Source organism: Hemiscyllium ocellatum, chromosome 33, assembly GCF_020745735.1.
Source record: "Hemiscyllium ocellatum isolate sHemOce1 chromosome 33, sHemOce1.pat.X.cur, whole genome shotgun sequence".
Lineage (NCBI taxonomy): Eukaryota > Metazoa > Chordata > Chondrichthyes > Orectolobiformes > Hemiscylliidae > Hemiscyllium > Hemiscyllium ocellatum.
This window is the reverse complement of record NC_083433.1, coordinates 16,591,042-16,616,900: the sequence shown is the minus strand read 5'-3', so window position 1 is coordinate 16,616,900 and position 25,859 is coordinate 16,591,042. Positions and strand designations below refer to the sequence as shown.

Below are 25,859 nucleotides of genomic sequence, written 5' to 3'. Positions count from 1 at the left end.
AGAGCGTCCATCTCACCGATGAGGGTTTAGACCCATTCCCATCCAACAACCTGACTTGAAAACTTAGCGCACGCTTTGGTTGCCATGACAAATTGCCCTGCTGCCACTCTCTGACAATCCACAAGATTCTAAATGAAATATCCTTCAGCATTCTGAAAGCAAAACCCCAAATCGCCCTCTTTCCCATTTAAAAAATGCCAGGATCTTTTCCCAAAACAAATTAGCCTTTGCACGGACTGTGCACCGGGTTTACGTGAAATCGGTCCGGTAGGCTTTGGGATTTCTCATAAGCAGGTGGGGATAAAGCACCACCTTACAGAAGTTTCAGTAACAGAAATAAATATTGGTTCCTATTTATTGCTGCCCTGTTAAATGCCAAACGTGGCTTAAAACCACAATCGAAAGCAATCCCAAATGTTTGAGTTCGGCATTCTGCAGCATCTTCGTCACAGAATGACAGAATTCTTACAGTATAGAAGGAGGCCATTTGACCCATCGTGCCTGCAATAGTTCTATTCCTGTGTGCCAATCTCCTGCCTTATGGCCACATCCCTGCCCACCGCTACTACCCAAATTACTATCCCAAGCCGTCTTAAATGTCTCAACTGAACTTGTCTCCATCACATTTCCAATCAATGCATTCCATCCTCTAAATATTGCTGTGTGAAGAAAAAGTTGCTTTTGGATCTCCCTTGCCTAGTTTGCATTTCAGTTTAAAGTGTTTGAATAAGGTTGAGAGCCTCCATTCCAGGTTAGTTTTTGCTGGCAGAGAGCTGCTCGGGGTCGAAGTGGTGTCAATGGTTATTGGCCCCGCACCGTCCCACATTGGCCCTGTTGGTAAACAGTTTCGCCTTTTTCTGTTGCACAAGAAACAGTTTTTGCAACCTCGAGCGAGCTACACAAGAAAGAGATCGCAGGCTGATTTTTATGAAAGGATGCGTTGAGTACAGAGAATCAAGCCCACGCATTGTGTATCAAACAGATGCCATCCTGCCATGGCGTCTCAGAGAGCTTCTAAATGTGTAACGTCGCTGTTGCAAACAGAGCTGCACAGAAAGCCTTTGCCCTCATGGATTACATGATAACACGCTGCTATGTGAAGCTTTGACTCTCTGCTTTGTTCCTTCCCAATTGCAATGCAGCAAGCCAATTGAGACACTTTTAGGGGTAACCAAGTAGCCTTGTGTGTTTAGCCTGTAGCGCAATGGTAGTGTCTCTACCTCTAAGCCAGGACACATGGGTCCAAATCCTACCTGTGCAGTTGCGTTTTTGCAGTGGTTAATTCGAAGATGTATTTTATCCCACCACTGCCATTTCATGGGCGGCACGGTGGTTAGCACTGCTGCCTCACAGCGCCTGAGACCCGGGTTCAATTCCCGACTCAGGCGACTGACTGGGTGGAGTTTGCACGTTCTCCCCATGTCTGCGTGGGTTTCCTCTGGGTGCTCCGGTTTCCTCCCACAGTCCAAAGATGTGCGGGTCAGGTGAATTAGCCATGCTAAATTGTCCGTAGTGTTAGGTAAGGGGTAAATGTAGGGGTATGGGTGGGTTGCGTTTCGGCAGGTCGGTGTGGACTTGTTGGGCCGAAGGGCCTGTTTCCACACTGTAAGTCTAATCTAATCTAATCTACTTAAAAATAAACGATGGCAGAAAACAAACATCAAGGGGCATGGGTAGGGTGGATAGACTGGGTCTTTTCCCCTGGTAGGGGAGTCCAAAATAGAGGACATAGGTTTAAGGTGAGAGGGGAATGATATAAAATGCAGTAAAGGGGCAATGTTTTCACACAGAGGCAAATGAGACTAGATTTATTTAGGATATCTAGTCAGCATGGATGAGTTGGACCAAAGGGTCTGTTTATGTACTGTGCATCTCTATGACTCAATGACTCTACAAGATCAGGATGGGTCAGGTAGCATCTATGGAGAGACAGCAAGCTCAGGTTTTGAGTCTATCAAGCTAATGATGAGTCACCTGGACTTGAACCGTTAGCTTGCTCTCTCTCCATGGATGCTACCTGATCAGGTTGGATGTCTCCCAGCAGAGTGCTTTAGGGAACATCTCCAGTGCACCCACACCAATCAACCACACCGCCCTGTGGCCCAACACTTCAACTCCCCCTCCCACTCTGCCGAGGACATGGAGGTCCTGGGACTCCTTCACCGCCGCTCCCTCACCACCAGACACCTGGAGGAAGAATGCCTCATCTTCTGCCTTGGAACACCCAGGGCATCAGTGTGGACTTCAGCAGTTTCCTCATTTCCCCTTCCCCCACCTCACCCTAGTTTCAAACTTCCAGCTCAGCATTGTCCCCATGACCTGTCCTACCTGTCTATCTTCTTTTCCACCTATCCTCTCCACCCTCCTCCCTGACCTATCACCTTCATCCCCTCCCCCACTCACCTATTTAACTCTATGCTACTTTCTCCCCACCACCACCACCTCTAGCTTATCTCTCCACGCTTCAGGCTCTCTGTCTTTGTTCCTGATGAAGGGCTTTTGCCCGAAACGTCGATTTCGCTGCTCCTATGATGCTGCCTGAACTGCTGTGCTCTTCTAGCACCACTAATCCAAAATCCACTGTGAACTCCACCATTTATTGTTTTCAGTACCGATTCCAGCAGCTGCTGTAATTTGTTCCTACCCTGTTATATGGCAATAGGCTTTTGTGTTCTTTCAGTTTTTTCTGCTTATCGAGGAGGAGTATTAGTGCACTAGCACAGAAATAAAGTTCTGTGGATGCTGCAAGTCTGCAATGAAACCAGAAAGGGGACTATTTGTCAGCAGGTCAGGCAGCATCTGGGGAGAGGGAAACAGAGAGTCTGTGTGCAGTCACGGAACTAACCTCAGATGTTGTATCACCATAGGCAGCTTGTCTTATTAGTCATTTCTGCACGAACTCCCAGAAAGTTACAGAATTGAAACAATATTCAAACGTCATAAAACGTAAGTGAAATCAAACCTCACTAAAACCGAGAAGCAGCAGGGAACCAATGACAGAAGTAAAACCAAAATAGCAATTCTCAACAGCAATGTGACCTCGACACTACTTCTATTCCATGGTTAGACTGGAGGTTATCTTACTGCAACGTCAATAAATTATTTTCCAAAAATATTATTTGCTTACGAAAAGTGCGGCGAGCGAATGGGACAGTGGGACTATGCAAAGAAGTTCTGAAAATAATGTGTGGCTGCTGTAAAGTTAAAATACACCCACGTATATCTCAACTCCCTACACCCCTGAATGCAGAATATTAAAGGCTGCTCTAAATAAAGTTTGAAAGATGATAAAAGGATCAGAAATAAGAACAGGAGTAGGTCATTCGGCCCCTCGAGCCTGTGCCATCATTCAATAGGTTGATCCAACAGTCCTCATGTCCATTTTCCTGCCCTCTCCCCAAAATCTTGATTCCCCGACTGATCAAGAATCGATCTCAGCCACGAGGGCTTTGCCCCCACAGCTCTCTGTGGGAAGGTGTTCCAAAGTCTCAAACCCTCTGAGAGAAGAAATACCTCCTTATCTCAGTCTGAAATGGGTGTCCCTTTATTCTGAGATTGTGCCTCCTGGTCCTAGATTCTCCCATGAAGGGAAAAAAATCCTCTCACCCTGATAGGCCCTTTCAGAATCCTATGTAATTCAATGTGGTCACCTCTCTTTCTTCTAAACTCCGGTGAGTGGAGTCTCAATTTGTTTAGCCTTTACTCATTTGACAATCCCTCTATACCAGAGAATAGTGGACTAATTGGGCTGAAGGGCCTTTTTTCCATACTGTAGGGAATCTAATCATCTAATCATTATGGTGAAAAAGGGTTGGCACGGTGGTTCAATGGTTAGCACTGCTGCCGCTCAGCGCCAGGGACCCGGGTTCGATTCCTGCCTCGGGTGACTGTCTGTGTGGAGTTTGCACACTCTCCCTTGTCCTTGTGGGTTTCCTCACACAGTCCCAAGATGTGCAGGTTGGGTGAATTGGCCATGAATAGGTGTGTTAGTTGGGGTAAACATAGGCTTGGGGGGTGGGTCTGGGTGGGTTACTCTTTGGAGGGTCGGGTTGGGCTGAAGGGCCTGTTTCTATACTGTAGGGGAATCTGATCACCCTAGTGAATCTTCTCTGAGCTGCCTCCAATTAAATGATATCTTTCTTTAAATTAGGGGACCAAAACTACTCACAGTCCTCCAGATGTGTTTCCACCAGTATGGTTTCAGTAAGATTTCCCTCCTCTTATACTCCAACTCCCTTGAAATAACCTGCACCCTAGGCACTAGCTTTCTGTGTTTTGTTCACAAGTTCCCACAAGTTTGTGTTGCTGCCATCACCCATTGGATCTGTCTGTTTTTTTAATTGACACAAGCCATCAACTCAAACACAGGTTAATAAGCCAATATGAGGGGAGACTGAAACACTAGGACTTGTCTCCTCAAGTGCCGAGGACATGGCTTTAGGGTGAGAGAGGAAAGACTTGAAAGAGATCAAAGGGGCAAAGTTTTCATGCAGAGAGTGGCGTGTGAATGGCCAGAGGAAGCGGTGGAGGCTGATACAATTACAACATTTAAAATGGTACATGAATAGGAAGGGTTTAGAAGGATATGGGCCAAATGCTGGCAAATGGGAGTAGATGGATTAGGATATCTGGTCAGCATGGACGAGTTGGACTGTTTCAGTGTCGTAGGCCTCTATAACCCTATGACTAGCAATGAGGAACATGGAGAGTATGCTGAGCTTGTCTTGTAGCTGGTTTGGAAAAGTAGGAGAAAGTGAGGACTGCAGAATGCTGGAGATCAGAGTTGAGAGTGTGATGCTGGAAAAGCGCAGCAGGTCAGGCAGCATCCGAGTTGCAGGAGAATCAATGTTTCTGACATAAGTCCTTCATCAAGAACGGGGCGGAGATGTAAATGGAAGTGGGGTGGGTTTGGGGGGAAGGTAGCTGAGAAAACAATAGGTGGATGAAGGTGGTGAGTTATTAAAGGGAAAAGATATGGAGACTACCAGAGAAATGCACAAATTTATTAGAAATGGGTCAGAATGGTTGGGGATCCATATCAGGAAAGTATTGACAGCCTGTTTCTTGCCTCTCTTTATAAAAAAAGATGGGGTGGGAGGGTGGGACTCACCGAGTAGAGATATTTTAAAATGATTTTTGATCAAGCACATACAGACAGAACGCTTCCTCATGTGGGTAAGGTCATCAATATTGGGATAATCACTGAGAAATCCAATGGCAAATTCAAAAGTGAATTTGCAGCTCAACAGATTAGACCAGGTTAGAATGTGGGACCCATTAAAGCATACAGTAAAGATGCAGTCCACTGGAGGCCAAACAGCTGAAGGGAATGGATATTGACGGTGATACTTTTAGCTGCAAATGTGTTGCTGGTCAAAGCACAGCAGGTTAGGCAGCATCTCAGGAATAGAGAATTCAACGTTTCGAGCATAAGCCCTTCATCAGGAATAAAGGATAAAAGGAAGGGAGAGATTGAGAGAAGCATGCACTGGTTGGGCCGAATGACCTGTTTCGGGGCCATTTCTAATTGAGCAAAGTGCATCTGCAAAGTCAGGTGTTGCATCGAGTGTAAAAACTGATTTTCATGCCTGTAAAACTTGGTTTCCCTCTGACGGCCTTCCCAAAACCGGGAGCAATATATATTTGAACACAATTTATCATCCTTTTACTTTTCATTGTTTGATTAGTGGCACAACATCCTCTATCACTGAACCTGTGCTCAAGTTGGACCTACCTCTGGTTTGCAGTGTATGGGGTTAATTTAAAAAAGATGTAGCCACACTGTTTTGAAGTGAGTAGGTAGCAATGTCGAGACACTGGTTATGTCTGGCGCTCTTCTGTGTTACATATGAACCTAGAATAGAAAGGACAAGAGATGAAAGACTGTATCTCTCATATAGGGTAAGCTGATAAAAATACTTAACCTTATCTGATACCTCCGTATTGAAATGTTGGTTTGTATCGAGACTGATAACAAAGATTGATAACGCCAAATTCGCTCATAAGCTGGAAGGTTTATTCTTTAGGAGAAACTGAGGACTGCAGATGCTGGAGATCAGAGCTGAAAAATGTGTTGCAGGAAAAGCGCAGCAGGTCAGGCAGCATCCAAGGAGCAGGAGAATCGACGTTTCGGGCATGAGCCCTCCTGTAGAGGGAGGAAGAGAGCTTCTTCAAGAAAGGCATCCTTGCAAGACGATTCGCAGTAGGTTAAAATCTTCTAGGAGAAAGTGAGGACTGCAGATGTTGGAGATCAGAGCTGAAAATGTGCTGCTGGAAAAGCGCAGCAGGCCTTTGAAGGGCTCATGCCCGAAACGTCGATTCTCCTGCTCCTTGGATGCTGCCTGACCTGCTGCGCTTTTCCAGCAACACATTTTTCAGGTTTATTCTTTGTCAATTTTGACATGAATACTTCCCTTTAAACAAATCGAAGAGTAATTCACATTGCTTGTGTTGAATTATTGCACAAAAGTATCATCACACAGCACAGCAGTATATGGAGAGGGCATATAGATATTTAGGAGTCAATCACACTGGCTGTCCACTTGGGGTCATGCGTGGCCCAAACCAGATATCTCTTTCAACATTTCTGAACCAAAAGGATTTTGTATGTCAGACAGTTTTATGGTAACATTATTCACTTCATATTCCAGAGTTTTTTTTAAGATTAGATTACTTACAGTGTGGAAACAGGCCCTTTGGCCCAACAAGTCCACACTGACCCGCCGAAGCGCAACCCACCCATACCCCTACATTTACCCCTTACCTAACACTACGGGCAATTTAGCATGGCCAATTCACCTGACCCGCACATCTTTGGAGTGTGGGAGGAAACCGGAGCACCCTGAGGAAACCCACGCAGACACGGGGAGAATGTGCAAACTCCACACAGTCAGTCGCCTGAGTTGGGAATTGAACCCGGGTCTCAGGCGCTGTGAGACAGCAGTGCTAACCACCGTGCCACCCATGTGGAGTCATACAGCACAGAAACAGACCCTTCGGTCCAACTTGAATGTGTCTCAGTCTGACCCAGTCCCATTTGCCAGCATTTGGCCCATATTCCTTTAAACCCTTCCAGATGCCTGTTAAATGTTGCAATTGTACCAGCCTCCACCACTTCCTCTGGCAGCTCATTCCAGACACACACTACCCAGAGCGTGAAAAAGTTACCCCTCAGGTCCTTTTTCAATCTTTCCCCTCTCACCTCCCACCCTTGGAAAAAGACTTTGTATACTTACACTATCCGTGCCCCTCATGATTTTATAAACCTCTGTAAGGTCATCCCTCAGCCTATGCTGCAGGGAAAAAGGACCCAGCCTATTCAGCCTCTCTCTACAACTCAAGCTCTTGAGTCCTGGCAACATCCTTGTAAATCTTTTCTGCACCCTCTTAAGTTTAACAACATTCTTCCTAAGAAGACCAGAATTGAATACAATATTCCAAAAGTGGCCTCACCAATGTCCTGTACAGCTGTAACTTGACCTCCCAACTTGACCAATGAAGGCAAAAGTGCCAAACATCTTATTCACTCTCCAAGGAGCCTGAAACCCTAGATCTCTTTGTCTGGCAACACTGCCCCAGGGCCCTACCATTAACTGTATAAGTTATCAATTGAATTTAAATTCCATTTCCTGCCATAGCAGGATTTGAACCCATATTCCTGGAGTGTAGGCTGGGATCTGAATTATTAACTAAGTGATGTTACCACTACTGCACAATCTCCCTCAAACTGAAAATGACTATGACAGTTTAGTTGAGATCTAGAAACAAGGACTTAGAAAGTTTGGCTGGGCCTATACTCTTTGGTATTTAGAAGAACGAGAGGTGATCTTGTTGAAAGATCTGAGATCCCGAGGGGACTTGGGAGGATGTTTGCTCTTCTGGGAGAGACGAGAACAAGGAGAGACAATGTAAGATTAAGAAGTCTCACTTTTGAGATGGGTTTTTTTTTCCCTTTCTCTCAGTTATCCACTCAGACACCTGTGTCATTTCCGAAGGGTGGGGGCGGGACAGTGAACAAGCCACTTAGGGCCCCAGTTTGGCGTCTTCATGGTTTGCCAGCCCAAAGTCAAGGAAGCTCTGGAGCATCAGATTGACAGGGTTGGTGGCCGTTGGCGTCAGGGTTAGGATGAGAGGTTTTATTGTGGCCGGAATGGTTGATCAGCTGGACATAAACCTGTAAATTCACACAATAGCTGACTGCACAGCAACAAATGCAACTGATTTCAAGGTAACCCAGTGCCATAATTGGATGCTAAAATATTTGCTTTTTTTTTCAAGATCTTGTCAACATGATAAACAAGGAAAGAGTGGATCATTTTATTTAAGACATTCAGGCTACAGTTAAATACTTCTACTTTTAAACATACCACAGAATTATTATGGTGCAGTTGGAGGCCATTCGTCCTATCGCCCTCAACCGGTTCTATCCTCGAGTGCCAATCTCCTGCTGTTTCCCGATATCCCTAGACACCATTTCTATCCAAATAATCATCCAAAGCTCTCTTCGATTGAATCTGCCTCCACCACATTTCCAGACAGTGCATTCCATGCCCCAGCTCTTTGTTATCGATTCACTCGTGGGGTGTAGGCATGGCTGGCTGGACCGGCATTTATTGTCCATCCCTACTTGCCCCTTGAGAAGGTGGCAGCTACTTCTGGCTTTGAAGACCTCTGCCTTCTTCTATCTGAGAAGATCTTCTTTAGTCATTCTTCTCTGTGAGAAGAACAATCCAAACATCTTTAATCAACCTTCAGAGATGACATTTCTCCATCCTGGAATCAATCTTGCAAATGGCTCCTGCTCTCTCTCTCCAATGCATTCACATACTTTGTATAATGCAATGCTCACAACAGAAGACAATAGTCCGTCAGAGCTCCATCAAGGGTACTGAATGGGCTCACAAACTCTTAACCTCCACGTGTGCCTTGGTACACGTGACAATAAACTCAATTCAATTCAAACAATAAATTCAATTCAAGTTTGAATCTCGGACGTGATCCATTTTAGGAAGCATTGACTCTTTGGCTGACCAGAATCTCAAGTTAATAGTTTTGATCCCCACAAGGGTATTTATCTCAGTGGGGGAGCTGCTTTCAATGACCCGTGGGCGGCACGGTGGTTAGCACTGCTGCCTCACAGCGCCTGAGACCCGGGTTCAATTCCCGACTCAGGCGACTGACTGTGTGGAGTTTGCACATTCTCCCCGTGTCTGTGTGGGTTTCCTCCGGGTGCTCTGGTTTTCTCCCACAGTCCAAAGATGTGCGGGTCAGGTGAATTGGCCATGCTAAATTGCCCGTAGTGTTAGGTAAGGGGTAAATGTAGGGGTATGGGTGGGTTGCGCTTCGGCGGGTCAGTGTGGACTTGTTGGGCCGAAGGGTCTGTTTCCACACTGTAAGTAATCTAATCTAATCCACCTCTACCTGTGTTTTGGTTTTTGCTGCTGTTTACCTATTATTTACCTATCTCTGCTAATTAACTCTGCGATGTGCCTGTATTGCTCGCAAGACAAAGCTTTTCACTGTGCCTTGGTACACGTGACAATAAACTCAATTCAATTCAAACAATAAATTCAATTCAAGATTGAATCTCGGACGTGATCCACTTTAGGAAGCATTGACTCTTTAGCTGACCAGAATCTCAAGTTAATAGTTTTGATCCCCACAAGGGTATTTATCTCAGTGGGGGAGCTGCTTTCAATGACCCGTGTGAGTTGAGTGCTCTGTCCTCAGGTTTGACCTGCCTCTCCCTCAACCCTGTGACTAATCAGTGACCACAGCCTCCAGTCTGTGGTAGCAGAAGCACTGGGAGTAATAATGGACAGAGAAGGAGAGAGAAATCGCCTTTATTTAGCACCTTTCGTACCATGAAGCCCCCCACAGCCAACAAGGCAGGCTCTGCATCGAATTGGAGGTGAGAAATTTGCAGCCCAAGTCTACGCACAGCAAGATCCCACTGGCAATGCGATTAGCATCCTCTACAAACCCAGGTGAGGGAGGGGACAAATTAGCCAGGGACCCCTTCCATTCTGCCTCTCCTGCCTAAGTTGGTGCAAGAGAGGCCTGTCCACACCAACATCTCCTGAGCGAGAAAGATGACCACTCGAACGTGCACAAGGCTGCAGGCTTGTAGTTAGCAGTAAAAATAGAACGCGTGGTCACGGAGATTGTGCAAGCACATTACAGAAAGAAAAACACAAAAGGTCACCTACCCACAGCAGAGGTGGAAATGTCAATCCGAACACCAACCTTCACCAATATTCACGTTTGATAAAGTCCGTTTCTGCTCAGTAAAATGTTCCACACCACTATGGCAGAACCTTCGAGTCTAAAACACACCAGCTGCCACAGCTTTGCCCAGTGCTGTGATATTCTGAACTGGCACATGGTTTCGCATGTGTTAACCCTCCCCCAGCCCAGTATCTTACCCCAAGTGACCACTCTTCACAGTATCAGCTGCTGGAGTCGCAGCCTTGCCTCTGATTGGCAGAGATTGTGAGTTCACTGTGCAGTTCACGTAACTCGAACCCGGCTCTGAGATGGCAGTAGAGGGCACTTCACCTTTAGAACCTCATTGGACACTCAATTAGATTAGATTAGACTTACAGTGTGGAAACAGGCCCTTCGGCCCGACAAGTCCACACCGACCCGCCGAAGCGCAACCCACCCATACCCCTACATTTACCCCTTACCTAACACTACGGGCAATTTAGCATGGCCAATTCACCTGACCCGCACATCTTTGTGACTGTGGGAGGAAACCGGAGCACCCGGAGGAAACCCACGCAGACATGGGGAGAACGTGCAAACTCCACACAGTCAGTCGCCTGAGTCGGGAATTGAACCCGGGTCTACAGGAGCTGTGAGGCAGCAGTGCTAACCACTGTGCCACCGTGCCACCCACCCACCGTGATAGAAACTTTATTCACAATTCTCGTTGTGTTTGATGCACATCGGTTCTCGTTTAAGTCTCGAATTCAAGATGGCAGCGGAGTAGGACACTTCAGCCAGAGCTCGTCCACCCCATCTGTTCCTTTTCTTTTTTCTTTTCTTTCTCTCTCTTGTTTTCTTTTTCCTCTTCTGTCTTTTTCCAGAGTGGGAATAGTGACCAGCAGCATGGAGTGGAGCAGGTGCCAGGGCCAGGAACAAAGATGGCTACTGATTAGAACTGGTGTCATCCAGTCAAACTATGAGGAAACCCCTAATGTCTATCGTTTTAGCTTTATTTCTCATTTCTAAACATATACTTACAGTCTGTATATCTGCAATGTAGCGTAACAGTTTCTCTTTCTGTCTTTGCTCTATATTTCTTACTGAGGTACTTTTTACCCAAGATGGCGTCATGTGTTGGGAACATTGTGCACTTTTCACTGCACTCCTGTTCTTTTGTAACTTGGGTACACGTGACAATAAGCCTAATTCTAAATTCTAACTTGGATCTGGTTGGACACAGCTTAAACCAGCTGTATTTACAAAGTATGATACTACTTTTTGAATGGTATATTAAGTCGGGGATCTGTCACGTCAAGGTGAAAAGAAAAGATCTCTTGGTGGTATTTCTGAAAAAGAGCAAGGGGATTTCTCTCTAGCATGCTGGGAGCATTTGTCCCTCAATCAACGGCACAACAAGAGACAACCAAACAGAAAACTGCTGGAAATCCAAACCAGAAATTGCTGGAGAAACTCAGCAGTTCTGGCAGCATCTGTGGTGAGAGATTACAGAGTTGACGTTTGCCCTCTGAAGAATCCTAATTCCCAATTGGCTGGCGTTTCAAGTGGTCATTTAAATATTTCACAAATGTTGTAATGACTCTCCCCTTTTAGGGAGGGAGTTTGAGATACAGAGCTGAAAATGTGTTGCTGGAAAAGCGCAGCAGCCCAGGCAGCATCCAAGGAGCAGGAGAATCGACGTTTCGGGCATGAGCCCTTCTTCAGTTTGAGATACACACCACCTTCTGGATGGAAGAATTTCCCTCTAAATCCTCCTTCAAGCTCCTGGCCTTTACCTTAAATCCACACCCTCAAATCTTCTGCTAAGGAGGGAACTTTAATTCTAGCGACCCCATCTACATCCCTCGTGATTCTGTGGATTTCGATCTTCTCTGCTCCCAAGACAGCAGCCCTATTTCATTTCATTGCTGAAATGCTCCAGCATTGTTAGCTGCACAGAATGAGGGCATTCAGCCCATCATGTCTGCACCAGCTCTCTGAATGAGCAGTTCCCTGAGTGACAGTCCCCTGCCTTCTCCTTGCAACTCTTGGAAACATAGAAGATAAGGACAGGAGTAGACCATTCAGCCCTTCGAGCCTTATCCCTTAAAAATGCAACAATCTCAACTCTGAATGTTTCAGCTAAAACACCATCTCAGCTGGGGGCGAGGACTCCTTGCATTTACTACACATGGCCCTGATGCAATCCAACATGCTCTGGGAAAGGGAAGGTTTGTTCCCTTGCATATGATCTTTTATTATTTGATTTCCTACAGCGTAGAAACAGGGCCTTCGGTCCAACAAGTCCACACCGCCCCTCAGAAGAATAACCCTTCCAGACCCATTTCTCTCTGACTAATGCACCTAACACTATGGGCAATTTCCCATGGCCAATCCACCTGACCTGCACATCTTTGGATGGTGGGAGGAAACCGGAGCACCCGGAGGAAATCCACGCAAATATGGGGAGAATGTGCCAACTCCACACAGACGGTCTCCCAAGGCTGGAATCGACCCTGGATCCCTGGTGCTGGGAGGCAGCAGTGTTAACCACTGAGCCACCGTGCCACCATTTTGACTCTGGTAACCTCGCTCAAGTGAAAGGTACCACACCCTACTCCCCACTAGGACTGAATAGAGCTTCTTGCACTTTTGATCCTGGCCCCACCCAGATGGTAAAGAGGCTGCATCATCCGCCAGACCTGGAAGTGGTAGTAGGATACATACGTGAGATACATACCACCTTCTAGATGGAAGAATTTCCTTTTAAATCCCCCTCCAAGCTCCTGGTCCTTACCTTAAATCTGCACCCTCAAACCTTCTGCTAAGGAGGGAACTTTAATTCTAGCCTTATATTAACAGCTATTTCACAAAACACAAATGGTAGGAAGGGGCTGTCACAGCTTTAGAAATCATTGGGCTGTCTAGTCCTCTTTGAAAACCCCATATGAAGAACACCTCATCCTCCATCTTGGGACCCCCCAATCATACGGGATCAACATCAATTTCATCAGTTTCCTCCTCTCCCCTCCCCCCACCTTTTCCTAGACCCAACCCTTCAACTCGGTACCACTCTCTTGAACTGTCTTACCTGTCCATGTCGCTTCCCAGATATTCGCTCCACACTCCTCACCGATCTATCACCACCACCCCCACCTTCATCTACCTATCGCATTCCCAGCTACCTTTTCCCCAAGCCCCATCCCCCTCCCATTTATCTCTCAGCCCCCTTTGCCCTCGCAGCCCCCACTTATGCCCTAAATGTCAACACTCCTGTTCCTCGGATGCTGCCTGACCGGCTGTGCTTTCCCAGCATCACACTTTTTGACCCTAATCTCCAGCATCTGCAGTCCCCCCTTTCTCCCATATGAAAAGCCTCACAGCAGGATAATAAATGATGCAAAAGGGCATTGGCGGTGGAAGTGAAGCAGGAGGCAGTGTGGGCTGCAGATGCTGAAGATCAGACTGGTAAAGCACAGCAGGTCAGACAGCATCCGAGGAGCAGGAGAACCGATGTTCCTGACGAAGGTCTTATGCCCGAAACGTGGATTCTCCTGTTCCTCGGGAGCTGCCCGACCTGGTGGAATTGTAGCCCCAAGCTTTCCTTGTGAGTTAGGAGGGGAGCCTGGTAAATGAAAGTAGGGAGCAGGTGAAGGTCACTTTCTCATAATGTATTGAGTTATCGTGATCATAAATACGTGGCCTGACTTATTCCTAGAAGTGGATTTGACTTGCAAACAGAATTTAACGAATACCGGGAAAGAGAGGGAGATTGATAGCGAATCTCTTCCTAAGAGTCAATGGCAACGCAATGGACTCAAAGACCTCATTCTAAGCTGTGGGAATCTATGTTTACCAATTTTGCATTCTCAGGCAAAAGATGCATAGCATCTGGCCTTTTGTATCAATGCTGGATGAGCCGACCATGAATACTGATGCATGATGAGGTTTGTAAATACCGGAAAATAATAAATCAGGGAAGACTCCGACCTTTCAGTACAGGAGTTGGGATGTCATGTTGAGGTTGTACAGGACAGTGGTGAGGCCGCTTTTGGAGTACTGTGTCCAGTTCTGGTCACTCTGTTATAGGAAGGGTATTATTAAGCTGGAGAGGGTTCAGTAGACATTTACCAGGATGTTGCTGGGAAAGGAGGATTTAAGCTATAAGGAGAATTGGGATTTTTTTTCACTGGAATGTAGGGGGTTGAAGGGTGACCTTGTAGAGGGTTATAAAATCATGAAGGATATAGATAACATGAACGGCAGCTGTCTGTTCCCTGTGGGAGTGGATCACAAGACTAGGTGGTAGATTTATAAGGTAAGAGGAGAAACATTTTAAAAAGACATGAGGGTCAAGTTTTTTAGAGTGGTTCATGTGTGGATTGAACTTCCAGACGAAGCAGTGGATGCAGGTACAGTTACAATGTTTAAATAACATTTGGATAAGTAAATGAACAAGAAATGTGTGGAGGGATATGGACCAGGAGCAGGCAGGTGCGACTATTTTAGTCTGGGATGTTGGCTAGCATGGACTGGTTGGACCGAAGGGTCTGTTTCCATGCTGGATGACTCTATTAGATGAATATGAATGATGAAAGTTCATGCTATCTTGTAATGAGTATTTGGTTTCTATAATGGAAAGAACCATGCTTTAAGTTTGAGTAGCAATTTTATATTGTGTGTTAAAAAGGGAAGTCTGTAGTTTTGGTTTTATTTTAGATTTGATTGAGAATGCCGCTGGGGTGTCTGAAGTTTATTAATTGTGCGTTTTCAGTTGGAGTTTATAGCTTTCGGGTTTGCCTTGAGGTGATCCATTCAGTATTTTCGAAACATGGGCTGAAGAGAAAGGAGACTACTGTTGCCTAGCAACAAGATGCCCTATGGAATGTCTACAGTGTGGAAGCAGGCCATTCAGCCCATCAAGATTATACCAGTCTCCTCGAAAAGCATCCCAACCAAATCCCGTATTTCCCATGGCAAATCCACCTGGTTACTCTCTCTCAGTCTTAAATATCCACAATGACTCTGCCTCCACAGTTTCAAAGACTGACAGCTCTCTGAGAGAAGAAATTCCTCCTCACCTCAGTCTTAAATGGGTGCCCCTTTATTCTGAGACTGTGCCCTTTGGTCCTAGACTTTCCCATAAGCAGAAACATCCTCTCAGCATTGACCCTTTAAGAACCCTTCAATGAGATCACCTCTCATGCTTCTAAACTTCAGTGAGTAGAGTCCCAGTCTGCTTAAGCCTTTACTCATAAGACAATCCCTCCATGCCAGGGATCATCCAAGTGAACCTTCTCTGAATTGCCTTCAATGAAATTATATCTTTCTTTAAACAAGGGGTCCAAACTGCTCACAATACACAAGATGTGGTCTCACCAGCCCCTTACAGTTAGACTTCCCTTCTCTTAAACTCAAACCCTCTTTGATTAGATTAGATTACTTACAGTGTGGAAACAGGCCCTTCGGCCCAACAAGTCCACACCAACCTGCAACCCCTACATTTTACTCCTTACCTAACAGTACGGGCAATTTAGAATGGCCAATTCACTTGACCCGCACGTCTTTGGACTGTGGGAAGAAACCAGAGCACCTGGAAAAAAACCCCATGCAAACTCCACACAGTCAGTCGCCTGAGGTGGGAATTGAACCTGGGTCTCCAGCGCTGTGAGGCAGCAGTGTTAACCACTGTTCCACCATGCTGCCCTTTGAAATGAAGATCAACATCCCATTCGCCTTCCTGATTACCTGCTACACCTTGTGTACTAGTTTTCTGTGTTTCAGATACTAGTCACCCATGTGTCATTGTGTTATAGCATTCTGCAGTTTTCCTCCATTTAAATCACAAATCCCTACAGTGTGGGAATAGACCATTTGGTCCATCAAGTTCACACTGACCTTCTGAAGGGCATCCCAACACCACCCCTCCCCGTAGGTAAAAGTGAGGACTGCAGGCGCTGGAGATTAGAGTCAAGAGTGTGGTGCTGGAAAAGGTGAGGCAGCATCCGAGGAGCAGGAGAATTGATGTTTCAGGCAAAAGCCCTTCATCAGGGATTCATTCCTGGGATGCTGCCTGACCTGCTGTGCTTTTCCAGCACCATACTCTTGATTCCAGCCTATAACTCCCATGCCTAATCCACCTACGCTGCACACCTTTGGACTGTGGGAGGAAACCCACACAGACACGGGGGGAGCTGGCAATCTCCATGTACCCAGGAATCAAACCCAGGTCCCTGGTGCGTGAGGCAGCAGTACTAACCACTGAGTCTTTGGGCTGCCCCAACACACCATGTTGCAATGATTCTATCCTTTTGTGTTCCCTTCCAAATGAACAATGTCACATTTTCCCACATTATATTCAACTTCTTCACTCACTCGCTTAACCTATCAATATCTCTCCATAAACTATATCCATCTCATAACCTGCTTTTCCACCTGTCTGAAAATTTGACTGTAGCACATTTGCTTCCTTCCTTCAAACATAAGACCTCCTTAAAACTCACCTCCTTGACCAAGCTTCTGGTCATCTGCCCATATCGTTGTCTTAACGTGGCTTGATATCTAACTTTGTCATCAGCCTGTGAAGTGTATTGGGATATTTTAACACGTTAGGGGTGCTTCACAAATTTAAATTGCCGTCGCAATTGTTCACAGATTGAGACAATTCTCGCACCTTATTTTCTCGCTTATGACCTGACGCCTGCATGCCAGTTTAAATCTGTTTCCCGTAACCTTAATGCTTCATCTGAATTGAGAGCCACCTCAGGCACAGATGTGACTCTGTCTTATTGGCAATTGTTCACTTCAGATGGCGAATGCTTCACAATTCATAGTGACCTCCAGGTGAGACAAAAGAGGCAGAAATTGATTGCGACAGAACACGCGAAAGGAAGTGGCAAATTTTGTTTGAATTATTGCACAATTTCCACAAAGAAAAGTGATCTGATTGTTTGTTTAACCTGATTGTTGGGTGCAGTGTGTTGAATTATTTTGCAACTCAACCCGCTATTTGTTCTTAACTATCTAGATTAGGACTGCAATATGGCTCATCAGAGAATGCAGGAGCAGGCAGCACTGGTATAAGACAATCTGGAGGCTCAGGGGATTTACCTGGTTCATTATGGAGACAGAATAGAACAATTATAGGCATGATAATGCCTCCAGTCTGTTCTACTGGGTTCAGACCAAGCGTCTGGACCTTAAGACAGGAATCATACAATCCCTACAGTGTGGAAGCAGGTCATATGGCCCATCAAGTCCAAACCAACCCTCCAAAGGCCATCTCAATCTGACCCACCCCTTCCCCATAACCCTACATTTCCTATGGCCAACCCACCTAGCCAGCACATCCCTGGACACTAGGGAGCAATTTAGCACAGCCAGTCCATCCTAACCTGCACACCTCTGGAAACCCACACAGACATAGGGAGAAGGTGCAAACTCCGCACAGGCAGTCACCCGAGGCTGGAATCAAACCTGGCTCTCTGGGGCTGCAAAGCAGCAGTGCTAACCACTGAGCCACCGTGCCACCCTATGATACAGGGAGACCAAAGATAGAACTATCCAGAAGGTCAGGCAGTCATGGGAGTAGCAATCCGAACCAGAGGACGCGGCTTAAAAATACGGGGTAGAGCATTTAGGACGGAGATGAGGAGAAATGTCTTCACCCAGAGAGTGGTGGTTGTGTGGAATGCTCTGCCCCAGAGGGCAATGGAGTCCCAGTCTCTGGATTCATTTAAGAAAGAGTTGGATAAAGCTCTCAAGGATAGTGGAATCAAGGGTTATGGAGATAAGGCAGGGAGCGGATACTGATTAGGAATGATCAGCCATGATCATATTGAATGGCGGTGCAGGCTCGAAGGGCTGAATGGCCTACTCCTGCACCTATTGTCTATTGTCTATTGTCTAGCAATCCTATTGGCTCTCAGGACGGGAGGGCTGGAGGGCTTAAAAATCTTATAACTCAACCCCAGGCATAGAGAACTGAGGCTGGGTTTGAAACTACCCGCCTTGCCACAGGTCTGTTTGTGCCCGCTGTCACTGCGCCTGATCCCATCTAGTGACCAACCAGCACCACCTTCCCGGAAGTACAGATTGTGACACAAAGAGGATCATTGATCCTTCGCAGGTCTAGCCCTGAATCACAAGGTTCAGGTTCGAGTCCCATCCCCGGGCATGATGGTGAGGAAAGGTGTATTGCGAACATGGCCAAAAAGGTTGAGTGTTAACTTTCAACAATGGCACATGGTAAGAGTGGGAGAGATTCCTGGCCAGCCGTGTGGTAGGAAGGTTCTCTGGCCTCAATGACCACAGCCCCAGAGCACATACACGTTGTCACAGCAACGTGGGCTCCCTGCGTGACCTGTAACGTACCACTGTCATTAGCGCACAGAAATGTGGAGGAAAAAAAACTCACCAAAAGGTCTCATCAACCGGTCTACTCCAATCTGTGAAATAAATTAAACAAGCTTCTGTTAATCGCTAAATGACCCAGGTTAAATTCTATCATTGCATTACTGGTGATCGTTATAATTTGGGACTCTAATTTCATTCAAAGACTTTCATAAATACCAGAGCATGAGAGCAAAATACAATGGCTGTGAGCAAATACTGTGTACAGGTTTGGTCTCCTTCCTTGAGAAAGGATGTACTGGCACTGGAGGGGGTGCAGAGGAGGGTTCACTCGGTTGATTCCAGAGTTGAGGGGGTTGGCTTATGAGGAGAGGCTGAGTAGATTGGGATTATATTCATTGGAATTTAGAACATTGAGGGGGAGGGGGGGTTCTTATTGAAACATATAAGATAATGAAGGGAATAGATAACATAGAAGCAGGGAGGTTGTTTCCACTGGCAGGTGAAACTAGAACTGAGGCATAGCCTCAAAATAAGGGGGGACTGAGTTCAGGAGGAACTTTTTCACCCAGAAGGTTGTGAATCTGTGGAATTCTCTGCCCAGTTGAGGCTGCCTCGTTGAATGTCTTTCAGGCAAAGAAGATAGATTTCTGAAGAGTAAAGGAGTTAAAGGTTATGGTGAGCGGGCGGGTGACTGGACCTGAGCCCATGATCTTAGCTCGATGGGCTGGATGGCCTATTCCTGCTCCTAATGTTATGTTAATCTGAAATAAAAGTGTGATTATTCAGCAGCATCTAAGATGAACAGTTTTGACGACCTTTTGTGAAAACTCGTCATAAATACCGGTCCGAACTGGCTCGGTTCCTTCCTGTCGCCAAGTGAGAAGGTGGTGACCCCTCATTTAGGCTCATATCAGGTGCAGTGTTGTTGAGGGTGCTGCATGTTGGGAATGCCATCTTTTAGACATGGAATTATCATGGGCATCCATTTGCTCTATTGGACAAATTGAAGAAAAATGCATGGCACCATTCCCAACATTCCCTCAACCATCATGACCTCAAAGTGCGGATTCGTTTATCTTTCACGAACAAAAACAGAGAAACTACTGGAGATACTCAGCAGGTCTGGCAGCATCTGTGGAGAGAGAAACAGAGTTGACGTTTTGCGTCTGGGTGGGATTTTTCTTCAGACCTTCCAGGTCCTTTTAGTTTCGAAGATAAGCAATCCTCAAAATGTTAACTCTATCTCTCTCTCTCTCTCCACTGACGCTGCCAGACCTGCTGAGTTTCGCCAGCAGTTTCGCTGTTTTTATTTGTTTATACTTTTAGGTTCCTGATTTCCGTAGTATTTTACTTTTACTGATCATTAACTGTTTGGGAATCGCGGGTGCTGAGACATGTCAGTGATGTTTGGACAAATGAGCAGAAATCTTGGTCAAAGTGATATCTCTGAGTTTCTTTGCAGACGAAGATTTTAGGAAGGCTGTACTCATCACTTGTGGGCCTACTGGTGACTAGCCAGACCCATCAGACCATAGGAAATAGGTGCAGCGTTAGGCCATTCAGTCCATGGTGTCAGCTCCACCATTCAATCATGGCTGATATGTTTCTGAACCCCATTCTCCTGCCTTCTCTCCAAAACCGCTGACCCCCTTCCCAGTCAAGACCCATCTATCTTTATCTTAAGGACACTCAATGACTTGGCCTCCACCACCCTCTGGGCCATTGAGTTCCACAGATGGCTGAAGACATTCCTCCTCATTTAAAGGGTCATCCCTTCACTCTGAGGCCTCTTCGACAGAAAGTTCAAATGAAGGTGCAGTTGCTGTTGGAAACAACAGCATCCAATCATTTCTCTCCTTTTCTCTTTCATGCTTGTCCTTCACTCAGTTTCAAACCTATCTGTTGTGGCAAGTCCAGGCATCACCATCTTTGACGCAAGCTTCTCCCTGGTCACCTTTTGAGTATGGGGGTCGGGACATCATGTTGAGGTTGTACAGGACATTGGTGAGGCTTCTTCTGAGGTACTGTGTGCAGTTCTGCTCGCCCAGTCATAGGAAGGATATCATTAAACTGGAGAGGGTTCAGTAGAGATTTACCAGGATGTTGCTGGGAATGGAGGGTTTGAGGCTGGGACATTTTCCAGTGGAGCATAAGAGGTTGAGGAGTGACCTTACTGAGGTTTATAACATCAGGAGAGGAATAGATAGGGTTAATGGTGGGGATGGGGAATTTCAAGACTAGGAGGCACATTCTTAAGGTGAGAATGGAGAGGGATTTTAAAAAGACATGGATGGTTTGCATGTGGAATCAACTTCTTGAGGAAGTGGTGAAGGTGGAAGTGTTTAAAAGACACTTGGATAAGTATGCGAATAGAAAAGGTTTGGAGGGATATGGGCCAGGAGCAGGCAGGTGGGACTAGTTTAGTTTGGGATTATGGTCAGCATGGACTGGTTGGACTGGAGAGTCTGTTTCCATGCTGGATAACTCTATGTGACAGAGAGAGATCGCCTCATGAAGGCTGTGAAATGTTGAGCGACCTGGAGTCTTTCTGTTCTGTTTACCAGTAGTCAGCTCTCTGTACAACACTGTTTCGGTCACGTGATTATCATCCATCCAATCAAAAAGGGGCATTTTGAGGAAAAAAACATCCAGAGTTGAAAGCGGTGGAGCGATGGAAACTGGAGATTGGCCAGACCCTGTGGACATTCAGAGCGGTGGACGGTGAACAGGACTGGGTACGAATTATCATGTGAGCAGCAGAACTTGGAGGAGCTCAAGCTGAGATCAGGTAGCAATGGCCAACTTTGCAGGAGTTGCTGTGCACTCGCTTGTTGCAAGAACAGGATCTTGCTCTTCATTTCCCTTCCCACCCCTGAAGGAGCTGGCTTTGTCAGCCGCTCTCTCGGTGTGCCATCCGATGAAACGTTGGACACTACTCGATGGACGATCTGGGATCCAGCATGGGAAATCTCTTGCTCAATCTAATGCCTGTATCATTTCAGCAGCACTGAGGGGAGTGTGCTGTCTTTTCATACACATCTTAGTGGGCGGCACGGTGGCACAGTGGTTAGCACTGCTGCGTCACAGCGCCTGAGACCCGGGTTCAATTCCCAACTCAGGCGACTGACTGTGTGGAGTTTGCACGTTCTCCCTGTGTCTGCGTGGGTTTCCTCTGGGTGCTCCGATTTCCTCCCACAGTCCAAAGATGTGCGGGTCAGGTGAATTGGCCATGCTAAATTGCCCGTAGTGTTAGGTAAGGGGTAAATGTAGGGGTATGGGTGGGTTGCGCTTCGGCGGGTCGGTGTGGACTTGTTGGGCCGAAGGGCCTGTTTCCACACTGTAAGTAATCTAATCTAAACTAAGGTCCCACTGGCCTTCCTGCCTGGATCCAATGAGAAAATGCAAAGAAAAGCGGGCTAAGAATTCAACTCAGAGTGCAGGGCAGCATTGACTGGACCAGCATTGATTCTCTGACCTTTTCTTGTCCAGTTGTTCCCGGTGGGAGTTTCCTATCCACAAATTGGGAGCTGGGATCCCTGCATTGACTGCATTCCAAACATTATCTCAAGCTCTGAAGCCAGGGGTGTCCTGGACTTGAAATGTTAACTCTCCATCCCTCTCCGTGGTTATAGCTGTAGAACTGAAGCTGGATCAGTTGCTCATTTTAAACCTGAGATGGATACTTTTTTGTTGTTGAATAGAGTTATGGAAGGATATGGGCCAAAGGTAGGACTATGGAGTTAGACCACACAGATCAGCTTGAATGATGGAGTTTGCTTGAGGCACTGAATGGCCTACTCCTGTCCCAATGCTCTTATGTTCCTCCAGGGTTCTTTTCAAAACTAGGTTCTTGGATTTGTGGAATATCTTCTCATCCTGAAAGGCGCCCTTCTGACTAATCGGTAGGAAGGCCTTATCTTCTCTGTGAATGCCCTTTCCCATGTTATCTCATCCTCTAATGCAGAAATGCAAACTCCTGCAGACAATGACTGCAGGCAGAATCCCACGCTCTGAATGAGCAAGGGTTAAATTAACCGCTCCACAAAACAAAAAGTAAAACAACAAAATGCCAGCTCATTTAGCACAACTCTCCATACGGCAATCTGTAACTGGGACATTGTTGCCAGCGGTTTCATTCAGTTTGAAAATGTGTTGCTGGTTAAAGCACAGCAGGTTAGGCAGCATCCAAGGAACAGGAAATTCGACGTTTCGGGCCAGAGCCCTTCATCAGGAACTATCCAGTTTACCAAGACTTTGAATCACTGCCATAGTGTCATAGAGTCATTCAGCATGGCAAAAAGACCCTTTAGTCCAACCAGTCCACCTCCCTGGCCCATATCCCTCCAAACATTTCCTAGTCATGTACTTATCCAAATGTATTTTAAATGTTGTGACTGCTCCCACATCCATCACTTCCTCTGGAAGTTCATTCCACACACAAACCACTCTCTGTGTAAAGAAAAATTGCCTCTCCTGCCTTCTTTAAATCTCTCACCCCTCACCTTAAAAATATGCCGCTCGTCTTAAAATCCCCCACCCCAGAGAAATGACATTTGCTATTCACCTTATCTATACTCCTCATGATTTTATAAACCTCTATAAGCTGAATCCTCAACTTCCTATTCTCCAGCGAAAAAAGTCCCAATCTATCCAGCCTCTGCTTCTACCTCAAATCCTCCATTCTCAGCAACATCCTGATAAGTCTCTTCTGAACCATCTCCTATTTAATAACATACTGCCTATAACAGTGCCATCAGAACTGGACACAGCATTCCAGAAGAGGCCTCACCAATGCCCTGTCCAACCTCAACATGACCTCCTAACTCCTATACTCAAAGGTCTGAACAATGAAGGCAAGCATGCTAAATGCCTTATTTCTCCAGAACCCGTGAACGACTGTGGGAATCCTGAGATCTGTGTCGTGGTAATACTAACATATGGCTAAGGAAACAATAAATGGAACTTGCTTCTCTTTAAGGGAGCGATGGACTAATGGTATTATCACAAGACCATATTAATCCAGAGACCCAGGTAACATTTCAGAGACCTGGTATGAATCCTGTAGTGGCAGATGGTGGAACTTGAATTCAATACTTAAAAAAAACTAAGGCATTGCTAATTGTTGGAAACAGGCATCTGACTTACTAATGTCCTTTAGGGAAGGAAATCTGCCATCTTCACCTAGTCTGAGACAAAAACAAATTGCACATGTTGGAATCCAATAGACAGGCAGGAGGCTGGATGAACAGAGCAGGCCAGGCAGGATCAGGAGGTGCAGAAGTTGATGTTTCAGGACACTGAAGAAGGATTATATCTGAAACGTTGACTTCTCCACCTCCTGATGCTGACTGGCCTGCTGTGTTCTTCCAGCCTCCTGCCTGTTTATCCTTATCTGGTCTGGCCCACATGTGACTCCTGACCTGCAGCCAAATATTTGACTTTTAAATACCCTCTGGGGCAATTATAGGGATGAGCAATAACTCCTGGCCTAGCCAACGATTCCCACATCCCATGAATGAGCTCCTCATGATATCCCACCAATTAATGGCACAAATGGCAAGCAGATGACCTGAGTGGCAGCCACTAAGCTCCCGTGGAATAGCTTAAGATATTTTACTACATCAAAGGTGCCACATAAATGCAGGCCTTCATTGTTGCCGAATGCAAACTGATGAGAAAATGGGTGAGGTGGCTCATTCACAACAGGAAAGGGAACATGACACGGTGAAAATAGAAAATGAGGACTAGGCACCTCTGACGGTAGAGACTGAAACGCAGAGCAACCTTGCAAATCTTCTGCCTGAGTTTGGAAAATATTGCACTCAGAGCTCTGACCACAAAACAGGCTGAGCTCCAGGTGTGAATTAATCATCACTTGGAATTTGCGTTTCACAAAATTTTGAAGAGGCTCTCAAACATTAAAAGCTTCAGCATGTCAGTTAGTTTGAACTTGCCATGAAGTGCATCAATTTAAAGAGAACATAACGCTGCGCATCATTTAGAAATGGGATTGTTCACAGGTAAAACACAAAGTCGCCATTGTCAGATGAGGCTGTTCTCTCACTAGAGAGAGAGAGAGAGAGAGAGAAAACTGGTGATGGTTTAACCTTAAGGTCACTGTGTCTCAGGTGAGAGCAGAGTTCTTCTTGGTAATCTCAGTTGGTATGAAAGCTGTATCCATGTTCTTGGTGTCACTCTGCATTGCAATCCAGTTGTCCAGCCAACTGACCTTCCCCCCCCCCTCCCCTTTTTCTTTGCAATTAATAGCAATGCCACAAGAACAAAAACTCCTGAATAAAAGCAAAATACCGCTGATGCTGGAGAAACTCAGCAGGGCTGGCAGCATCCGTGGAGATGGAGAGAGAAACAGCGTTAACATTTCGAGTCTGATACGACGCTTTTCAAAAAAAATACATTCCAAGGAAGAGGCTGTTGGTGGCTGGGCCATCCCAGAGGGCAGTTCCAAGCTCTAACTACATTGGCTGTGGGTCTGGAGTCACATGTAGGCCAGACCAGGGAAGGAAAGCAGTCTCCATAAGACCATAAGACATAGGAGTGGAAGTAAGGCTATTCGGCCCATCGAGTCCACTCCGCCATTCAATCATGGCTGATGGGCATTTCAACTCCACTTACCCGCATTCTCCCCGTAGCCCTTAATTCCTTGTTACATCAAGAATTTATCGATCTCTGCCTTGAAGACATTTAGCGTCCTGGCCTCCACTGCACTCTGCGGCAATGAATTCCACAGGCCCACCACTCTCTGGCTGAAGAAATGTCTCCGCATTTCTGTTCTGAATTGACCCCCTCTAATTCTAAGGCTGTGTCCATGGGTCCTAGTCTCCTCGCCTAACGGAAACAATTTCCTAGCGTCCACCCTTTCCAAGCCATGTATTATCTTGTAAGTTTCTATTAAATCTCCCCTTAATCTTCTAAACTCCAATGAATACAATCCCAGGATCCTCAGCCGTTCCTCGTATGTTAGACCAACCGTTCCAGGGATCATCCGTTGGATCTCCGCTGGACACGTTCCAGTGCCAGTATGTCCTTCCTGAGGTGTGGGGACCAAAACTGGACACAGTACTCCAAATGGGGCCTAACCAGAGCTTTATAAAGTCTCAGTAGCACAACGTCTCCTTCCCTAAAGGGCAATAGTGAACCAGATGGGTTATCCCTGACAATCACAAACCTTAATTCTATATTTTTGTTGAATTTAAATTCCACTGTGGTAGGATACAAACCCAGTTACCCAAAGGACATTATTGAACTAGATGAGTCTTTCCCAACAATTGACAATGGAT

At 46.1% G+C, this 25,859-nt stretch overlaps 1 protein-coding gene across 4 annotated transcripts in view; it reads right to left on the bottom strand.

Annotated features, from left to right (window-relative positions):
- Positions 1–25,859, bottom strand: part of LOC132831317 (interleukin-2 receptor subunit beta-like) — a 117,131-nt gene that overhangs the window by 72,771 nt on the left and 18,501 nt on the right. For 2 of the 4 annotated variants that reach the window (XM_060849386.1, XM_060849390.1), the window contains exons 2-3: positions 18,623–18,653; positions 5,735–5,854 (exon numbers count right to left, since the gene is read on the bottom strand). The gene's annotated coding sequence lies outside the window, so the exon portion shown is untranslated. Of the gene's footprint in view, positions 1–5,734; positions 5,855–16,709; positions 16,745–18,622; positions 18,654–25,859 lie in introns of those variants that run through there. The other 2 variants (XM_060849389.1, XM_060849388.1) reach the window with 2 other exon arrangements.